The sequence below is a fragment of the Microtus oregoni genome, unplaced genomic scaffold (assembly GCF_018167655.1).
Source record: "Microtus oregoni isolate MIOR12 unplaced genomic scaffold, Mior012 000025F_ref0000491, whole genome shotgun sequence".
In the NCBI taxonomy this organism is placed as follows: Eukaryota; Metazoa; Chordata; class Mammalia; order Rodentia; family Cricetidae; genus Microtus; species Microtus oregoni.
This window is the reverse complement of record NW_024543084.1, coordinates 32,338,799-32,348,166: the sequence shown is the minus strand read 5'-3', so window position 1 is coordinate 32,348,166 and position 9,368 is coordinate 32,338,799.

Genomic DNA, 9,368 nt, shown 5'->3' with positions numbered 1-9,368 from the left:
CTCAGGATGTCAAATGCTCAGGCAAGATAACTAAGAGTTTCAAGCCAGCCTGGGCTATACATGGAAAACTGAGAATTCCAGGCCAACCTGGACTATACGAGGAGTGCTTATCTCATCAATCAAATAAGTAAAGGTTCTTTACTTAAAGAAGTAAAATTTGAATACTGTATTAAGTCATTTTAAACACTAAGCCCTAGGTGAATACCTCCTACCTTAAAAGTAGGAAGTAACTGAAAACTTCATCTACCAACTATATAGCTTTACAAACTATATTAAAGTATTCTAAGTATTTATTTAATTATTTGAAAAGTAACTTGACTTGATTAGCTTAAGGAATATTCTTTCTGATTTACTATTTTTAAGATATAATTCTAATATATAGACACTACTGCAGAAACTCTAAGGATTATACAAAAGCAACTATAAATAAAAGCAAATAAAAACTATCAAAATCTAAATAAAAGTTTTTGCAGCCTTTCTCTGCCCACCCCTGTGCTCACCAGTGTCGAATTTGGCTTATCAGAGTTTCCAGGGTAAAGTTGCCTCCTTGCTGCAGTAATTACACTTCTTATTGTTCTGAGTTTCTTCTCTGAAAGCCTTTTTCAATATGAAGAACAGCTGGACTGAGATTGTCTTATAACAAGAAACAGTGCTGAGCTGTGAGCAGTATGCTAATCAAGGCAGTGCTCCTCTGATTTCTTCTTGGCTCCAGTCCCTGTAGGTCACATTATTAGAAGAGGTGAGGGAAATTTGAGAGTACTGGCATCTTGGCTTCATTTCTGTTCTGTGTGGCACAAGCATGTGTTGACCCACAGGCATGTGTTGACTCTTTTATGGCTCCGAAGTGCACCATAAGGGAACTGTTTATGATCAGTAGACCCATACTGTCATATTTTTAATTGATTAATTTTGCATTTTGACAGTAATGCATGTATACAATAATGTCTTCTTCTTGCTTTCACTCCCATTCTCTCTCATGTTCTTCCTACTCCTGTCACCCATCTCCTTCTGCTTTCATGCCTTTTTGAAGGCGTAAGTCACAAACAATCCCACACCAGTTTGAAATTATGTTTAATAGAATGGTTATTTATTTAAAGGGGAAAACTTACAGATCACCATCCCAGACAACAGCCCTCTGCACATCAGGAAAGGAGCCTAGTCGCAGGAAGCCAGAGAGAGAGGATAGGGAAGTGGCTGCTTTTTAAAAGGTAGAGAGACCACACCCCAATGGGCTGGTATCTCAGCAGCTATTGGCTGAAGGAGCGGAAGGAGCTCCCGCAACATCTTTTTACTTTGCCATGCACTGGTTTTAATCAGGAGCATCACTGTGATCATGGGTTCAAATGCATCCATTGAAGCCTGGTGGGATCTGTGGTCTAACAACTGAATATCAGTCATTCCCTCAAAATTTATCAGGGGCTAAATTCATCAGGGAGGGAAAGAGCCCATTAGCCCTCCACAATCTACAACTGGCTGTTGACACTCTCGGTTTTGTGCACTTCCATTAAAGGTATCTACAGCTGCTAGTATGTCATGTTTGCAATGATTGTGTTATTCCCAGAAGATAGCATTTTTAATCACTTTTCCATATCCTCCAGCTCTTACATTCATCTGTATTCATTTCTACACTGTTCCCTAAGCATTAGAGAGAGTGATTTGAATCTCCTGTTTAGGGCTGATCATTTAATAGTCATTTTTATAAGCATCTCAAGCCATGAGTCTCTACAATCACCACTGTTGTGTGACTAAGAATGAGAGTAGCATTTACTTGGATAAACATGTTGTGGTATCTGAGTCACTGTTCCTTTGCTGTGAGGAGTTACATGACCAAGGCAACTCTAGTAAAAGAAAGCATTTAACTGGGGCCTTGCTTATAGTTTCAGAGAGTCAGTACATTATCATTATAGCAGAAAACATGGTGCCAGGAATGGTACTGGAACAGTAGCTGAGAACTGTATCTTGATATGCAGGCAAAGAGAGGGAAGAGGGCAGGAGAGACTGTACATGTCATGGGTGTTTGAAAGCTCAGCACCCACTCCCTAGTGATATATTTCCTCCAATAAAGCTATACCCGCACTAAAAAGGTCACACCTCCTAGTCATTATAACCTACTCTCTGAGACACCACAGAGTGCCAGTCTCTGATGAATAAGCATTCAAAAACATGAGTCTATGGGGTGGGGCATTCTTATTCAAACCCTCACAGCTGGTTTCACATTACTTTAATTAAAAACTTTAGATATTTTTTTCTGGAATTTTGCCACATTGGGTGATGTAATCAAGTCACTTGATATAAAACACAAAATTAATGATCCCTTTGGAGTTTTCAAAAGATACAAATACTAAAAATAAACTGAACAACTTTAAATTGGAAGGCTTGCTAGAAAAAAAAATGGTGGGAACTGGGACATGACTAAAGATTTATGAGCTCTTGCTGCTCTTGAAGAGTACTGAAGTTCTGTTCAGAGTTCACACAGAAATTTGGGTGGCAGGCTAATTTAATGAGCAAATATGGTTAAAAAGCAGTTGCATGACCAAAAGCCAAACACAGTATGGGTAACAGCTTGAGAAACGTGAAAAACCTGCATCTCACTGTATAAACTGCAGGGAGCTCATCAGGTTGGGAAGGGTCTCTTTCAGACAGCTTGGGAGTGGGAGTCACTGCCCTTAGGTTGATCTCTGCCTCTTCTAGGAGGCTTATCTTGTCTCAATCTCTTCAGGGCATCTCTGCTGAACTGAACCTCTCATGCATCTCAGAGCCAAGGTGAGAGACTCTCTCAACAGGTTTTTAGTGTTTGCATGTGTATGGGGAAGGAGGAACCTAGGAATCTAATCAATTTCAGGTACTTCTTAGAAGTATAAAGCTATTTCCTGGCTTTAGGATCTCCCCCTTCAAGAGGAGTCTTTCTCCTGTCTAGGGACCAAAATTTGGTGGACTCTTGTTTGTACAAATAAAGCATGCCTGAAGATTAGAGGGCAGAGCTGATCCACTGCTGACCACAGAGATCTGGAGGTATGGACATACAAACAGGAAGTGATACCGGCTAGGCAGAGAGAAGATAATGTGGGAAAAACAGGAACCCAATCTTTGTTCAGCTGGAAGTTGAAAGCAAAGGTGGCTGTGGTTTGGCTCCATTGTCTCTCTGATCTCACATCATTTTCCCCTATATCTGACTCTGGGCTTTTATTATTAAGACCTATTAGAACTCGTGTTACATCATCCTGTTGTTTCACTCCTTTTTAACATTCTTCATCTTAAGGAGATTCCCTGTAGGTTGGGATCTCTCTCTCTCTCTCTCTCTCTCTCTCTCTCTCTCTCTCTCTCTCTTACACACACACACACACACACACACACACACACCACACACACACACACACACACACACACACTCACTCACTCACCTTATCCTACCCCACAAACATCCCTCTCAGAATATATTACATCCTAGGAAGCGTCACTCCAAGGTGGAAGGTTATCTCTCAGAAGAAACTGATGCATAACTGCATCACTCAGAAGTAAAAGAGATTCTGAAAGTTTTGCTCCATATATGTGCAGTGGTGTTACAGGCACATGCAGAATTAAAAGTCATTGGATTATTTGATATTTTGATGTCTAATTTCTTGAGTTCTTTTCACATTTTGGAGATCAGTCCTCTGTCTGAAGTGGGATTGGTGAAAGTCTTTTTTCCATTCTGTAGGCTGCCATTTTGTCTTATTGACTGTGTCCTTTGTCTTACAGAAGCTTCTCAGTTTCAGGAGGTCCCATTTATTTAGTATTGCTTTCAGTGTCTGTGCTACTGGGGTTATATTTAGGAAGTGGTCTCTAATGTGGGATAACCTTCTGTATAAGTGTTGCTTTTATTGTTAATGAATAGCTTAGGGGTATTCCTAGCTAGTTCTTACACCTCAAATTAACCCATTTCTATTAATCTGGGTATCATCATGAGACTTTGGCCTATTGGCAAGGTTTCAACAAACATCTTTCTCCTTTGGCAACTATGTGGCATCTCCCTACCTACTCTCTCTCTCTATTTCCTGCCAGGTTTTACTCTGCTAAGCCATTGTCCAAAACAGCTTTATTTATTAACCAATAAAAGCAATACATATATAGAAGAACATCCCACATCAGTCCCCTGTGCCAATGTGTTCAAGGCTACTTCCCACTTTCTCTTCTATGAGGTTCAGTGTGACTGGACTTTTGTTGAGTTCTTTGGTCCATTTGTACTTGAGTTTTGTGCACAGAGATAGACATGAATCTATTTGCATTCTTCTACATGTTGACATCTAATATGCCAGCATCATTTGATGAATATGCTTTCTCTTTTTGGTCCACCTGCCTGTTTTTATGCCAATACCAAGCTGTTTTCATTACTGTAGCTTTGTAGTAGATCTTGAAGTCAGGGATGGTGATGCCTCCAGAGGTTTCTTTCTTGTACAGATTGCTTTGACTCTCACGGGTTTTTAATTGACCATGGAAAGACTTACTCTCTCTGAGACCTAGATATAGGGGTGGGATATGGGGAAGATGAGGACAGTGGGATGAGGGAAGGGAGCAGGAACTGGAATAAATTTGTAAAATGAGAGAAAATCTTTTTTCAAAAATGAATTTTAAAAAATAATTAAAAGTAAAAAAATGCCTAGCTATTTAAATATAAATGACTGCTCTTTTGACTTAACTTTAGTTTTTATCTCTCTCATTATAGTAATTGACTTTTTTCTTAGCCTTCTTGGAAAGTACATTATTATTCACTATATTCATTTTGTAATGTGATGTTATTTCAATTATTGAGATGTAACATTCAGTTACTCAATATGAAACCCACTGATCATGAACTCTGTATTACTCTTTTTATTATCCTCAAATAATCAACATTCTACTCTCTGCCTCTTCAAATTCAATTGTCTTAGATTCCCACACATGAGTTGTAATGCAGAGTGTCTTTTTGTACCTAGAAAAATTCACTTGACATAATGCTTTATATCTATAATCATATTTTAAGCCCTAATAATATTATATAATGTAAATAAAAACATTTTCTGCATTTATTCACTGGTTGATGAATGTACATGCTGATTCTATAGCTTGGCTTTTTGAATAATGATAAACGACCATGAGAATATAAGCATCTCATTGATATAACAAGTTTACAGATGTTTAATAAATAATCTGTTGTGAGTCGTTTGGACCATATGGTCTTCTTTTAGATTCCTGAGAAAACTCTATATATCTCTCCACAGTGCTGTAATTTATATTCCATCCAAGTCTGCATCGGGCTCTTCTTCTCCAAACTTGTATCATCTGTTATTATCTTTGTGTTTGTTCCTGAGATTAACCACTTAATAGGTGTGCAGTACTAACTCATTGTGATTTTACTTTAAATTTCTCTATTAGTGATATGTGAAAAGCTTAGACTTAGAAGAATTATATATCAAAATCCTAACCATCAAGTAATAAATTCCCTGATTAACAGCATGCATTAAAGAAAAACTGAAAACCTATCCTAAGTTTAGAACAAGTGCATTCACTTTTGCTACCTTTATGAAACATGGCACTGCAAATCAAACTAAATAAAATAAAAATAGAAGAGTCCCAATAAAACAAGAACAAGCAAAATAAAAGCTATTCACCAATTTCATGATTTTTATATAATGAAAAATATTGAGTTTCCCCTAAAAGAAAACAGAATTAATAAATAAATGTATAAAGGTCCATGAAGTAATATCAGTTACAAAAAACAGCAATAATGTGGGAGCCTAGGCAGTTTGGATGCTCAACTTACTAGACCTGGATGGAGGTGGGGGTTCCTTGGACTTTCCACAGGACAGGGAACCCTGATTGCGTTTCGGGCTGAGGGGGGGGACTTAATTGGGGGAGGAGGAGGGAATTGGGAGGCGGTGTCGGGGAAGAGACAGAAATCTTTACTAAATAAATAAATTTAAAAAAAATTAAAAAAACAGCAATAATAATATTTTTCATAAAGAAAAATGATGTGTATGTTTAGTAAAATCTTTATCAAAATTTCAATGTCATATTGGAAACAAATATGAAAAAATCCAAATGGATTATAACCATAAAATTATGCCATCAGAAGTAGAAGGCAACATGCTCTTTACTACACAGTAATGGAGGCCCAACATAATACCTGAGAGCAATGCACTAGAATAAGTTACTCATAAGCAAACACGCATCCATGAGGTCAATTGGCTGTCCACCAAATTTAGGAGAAGAAACAATGGAAAAGGTATCATCTCTTCAAGAAATGATTTTAGAGAAACCAGACATCTATAGGGGAAACTGGACCTTTGTCTCAGATATGTAGAACAATCAGTTCAAAATGGGTTAAATATTTAAACGGAAGAGTTAAAGCTATAAACCTCCTCCAGGGAACAGCCAGGAGAAAACCATATGTTATTAGTTTAGGAAGTGGGTTAATATTGTTATCATTATTATTATTATATACCAAATACCAGACAAATGGAGCAATAATAGGCACATTATATTAAGTTTTGTACAAAACAGAAAACAATTAGCAGAGTAGAAATATCATTTATAGATTATGAAAAATATTTGGAAGATATTTGTCTAAAAAGGAATTGACTTAAAAGATATATAATAAGTATAGAGTCCACTCTATAGATATAATAGTGGTCTTGTTTAAAATTTAGAGCAAGGGACCTTAATATACATTTGTTAAAGGAACCATGTCACAGCTATTGAACTTTTTGTGCTGAGCATATGCATGGTCAGCTCCATTGATATTGTAATACACAGTTAATTTGGTCAAATTGATAGCATTCACTTGGTGTGAAAAGTGTTGCCACCTCTTTTTAAGTCACAAAGTCTTCCCACCGTCTCAGTTTCCAATTCCAGAAACATTTCAGTTTTGTCTTTTCATTAGAGTCTAGGGAGCCTGAGAATTTCCTGACAGAATTTTATAAAGATGAACAATGTTCTAAAATGTATGACAAAGCCATTTCTGGTCTTCTAAAGTTGAATTGGAGTAGCAAACAATTTCTTAAGAGCCCAGATTTCTGATTTTTCCAGATGTTCATTCTCCCCTGGGATCTTGCCCTATGCACTTTCAGGAACAAAATGAATGATTACATCAGCTAAGGCCTTTGAAGCCCCCAAAAGCAAGCAAACGTGCAAACTCTGGCTCGTACCTCTAGTTGGCCTTTAATTCACAATGTAGTCTATGATTGGGGAGGGTGCAGTTGACAGGTGGCATGAACTTGCCATGATCCTCCTGCTTCTGAATGTGAAGATTTCAGGCATTCATTCTAAAGTCCATTCCCCAAAAGATGCAATTTTACAAAAAGCAAATTTTCAAATAGAACATGTATAAATTTAATATTTTATCTTCATCAAATACTCCTGCACTTAGGGATTAGATGTGTAAACAGGAAACCATGTTAAAACAGTTTACCTGAGCTAATGGGAGCTCACTAACTCCAGGAGGACAGGGAAGGAACCAGCATAGGACCAAACTAGACCCTCTGAATGTGATTGACAGTTGTATGGCTGGGGCAAACTGCAGAGTCACTTGCAGTAGCACCAAGATTTATCCCTACTGCTTGTACTGGTTTTTTGAAGACCCATTCTCTTTGGATGGATACCTTGCTCAGGCTAGAAAAAGTAGGGAGGGCATTGGACCTTCTCCAAAGCAATATGCCTTGCCCTCTCTGAGGAGTGGCTGGGGTGCAGTGTGTGGAAGATGGAGGGATTGGGCGGAGAGAAGGGAATGGAAAATGGGATTAGTATATAAAATGAAAATAGATAGATTTTTCTTAAAAAACAAAATTAAAAATAAAATTATCCCTTCACCACCCTCACAAAAGAAGTTTGAAAAGTCATTTTTTCCATTTGATCTCACTGAAGTAAAAATAATTTTTTCAACTGAGAATAAAAGTTTTCTATATTATCACTGGAGAAAGATTTTATAAAATTATCATAGAATCATATACTAACTTTGTCCGTTTTTATCTACAAACCAGTGAGATAACTAGAAAGGACAAAGTCTCTTTATGTTGAAACATGATTTCACAGCACTGTAGTATAATTAAACTAATGAGACTGTGGAGTTACAAGAATAATAGAATTCATCTCTTTATAAATAGTGAATCTCTTCCTTTAATATTTATTAAATTTATGTCATGTAATTCTAAAAATATAGCTCTCATGGCGATGAGGACTTCATAGGTAACATTTCTGAAAATATAATTTTTAATTTATTAAGGTAGTAAAACTAAGTATACTTGAATCCCATTGCACTGCAATTGTACTCAATTCAGCCAGTGTATATAATTAATTTTATTGTGTAATTCTGTTGAGCATAGAAAACCAATGAATAGTGTCCTAATTCTCAAAACCTGATCTAGTAAGTACACACAGGCACCCAGAACCCTAGATAAGCCTCTGCCCACAGATTGCGGACACTTCCTCAGAGCCCTCCCTTCTACCCTCTTCCCCTTTCCCCAATACCACTTCCTTGTCACTATATCCCATCCCACAATTTTGGCAGAAGCCTCCTGCTTTAGGAGTGGCCATGCTGATACCAAGAAGCCCAGTGATCATTCAGGTCCCCAGAACTCCAGAAGAGGACTCTTGTTGGGTCAGAGGACACCGTGGCCACCAGAAACTCGGGCCACAAAGGCCAGAAGACCAGAAACCGTGGGGAAAAAAGACCCATCCAACAAAGACTAACTCAGAAATTAGCACATAAACCTATAATTACCCCAAACCCAGATGCCTCAGCACCAGCAAAAGAACACAATTGTAACAGTCAAGGCAATATTACACCACCAGAGCAAACCAACTTTATTACAATGATAGAATTCTTTAATGAGGGAATAGATAAATCCTTTTTTTAAAAAAAGCCAGAAAAATACAAACAAATGTTGGAAATGAATAAATTACTTTTAAAAAGCCAAGGAAACCAAACAAAACATACAGGTGAAGGAAATAATTAAAACTTTTCAAGTCCTGAAAACAGAAATAGAAACAATAAAGAAAACATAAACAGAGGAAATTCTGGAAATAAAAAAATTAAGAATGTGAAAAAGAACAAGAGCATCACCGACAAAATGTGAGAGATGGAAGAATCTCGGGAGCAGAAGATACAATAGACTGAATAATGCATTGGTCAGAGAAAATGTTAAATATAAAAACATTCTGACACAAAGCATTTAATAAATATGTGATACTATAAAAAGACAAAATCCAAGAACAAAAATAGAAGAATCCCAAATCACAGACTTAGAAAGTATTTTTTTTAACAAAGTCATATAGAAAATTCTTCTGACCCTAAAAATGGCATGCTTATTAAAGGTACAAGAAGCCTACAGTACACCAAAAGTACTGGACCAGAA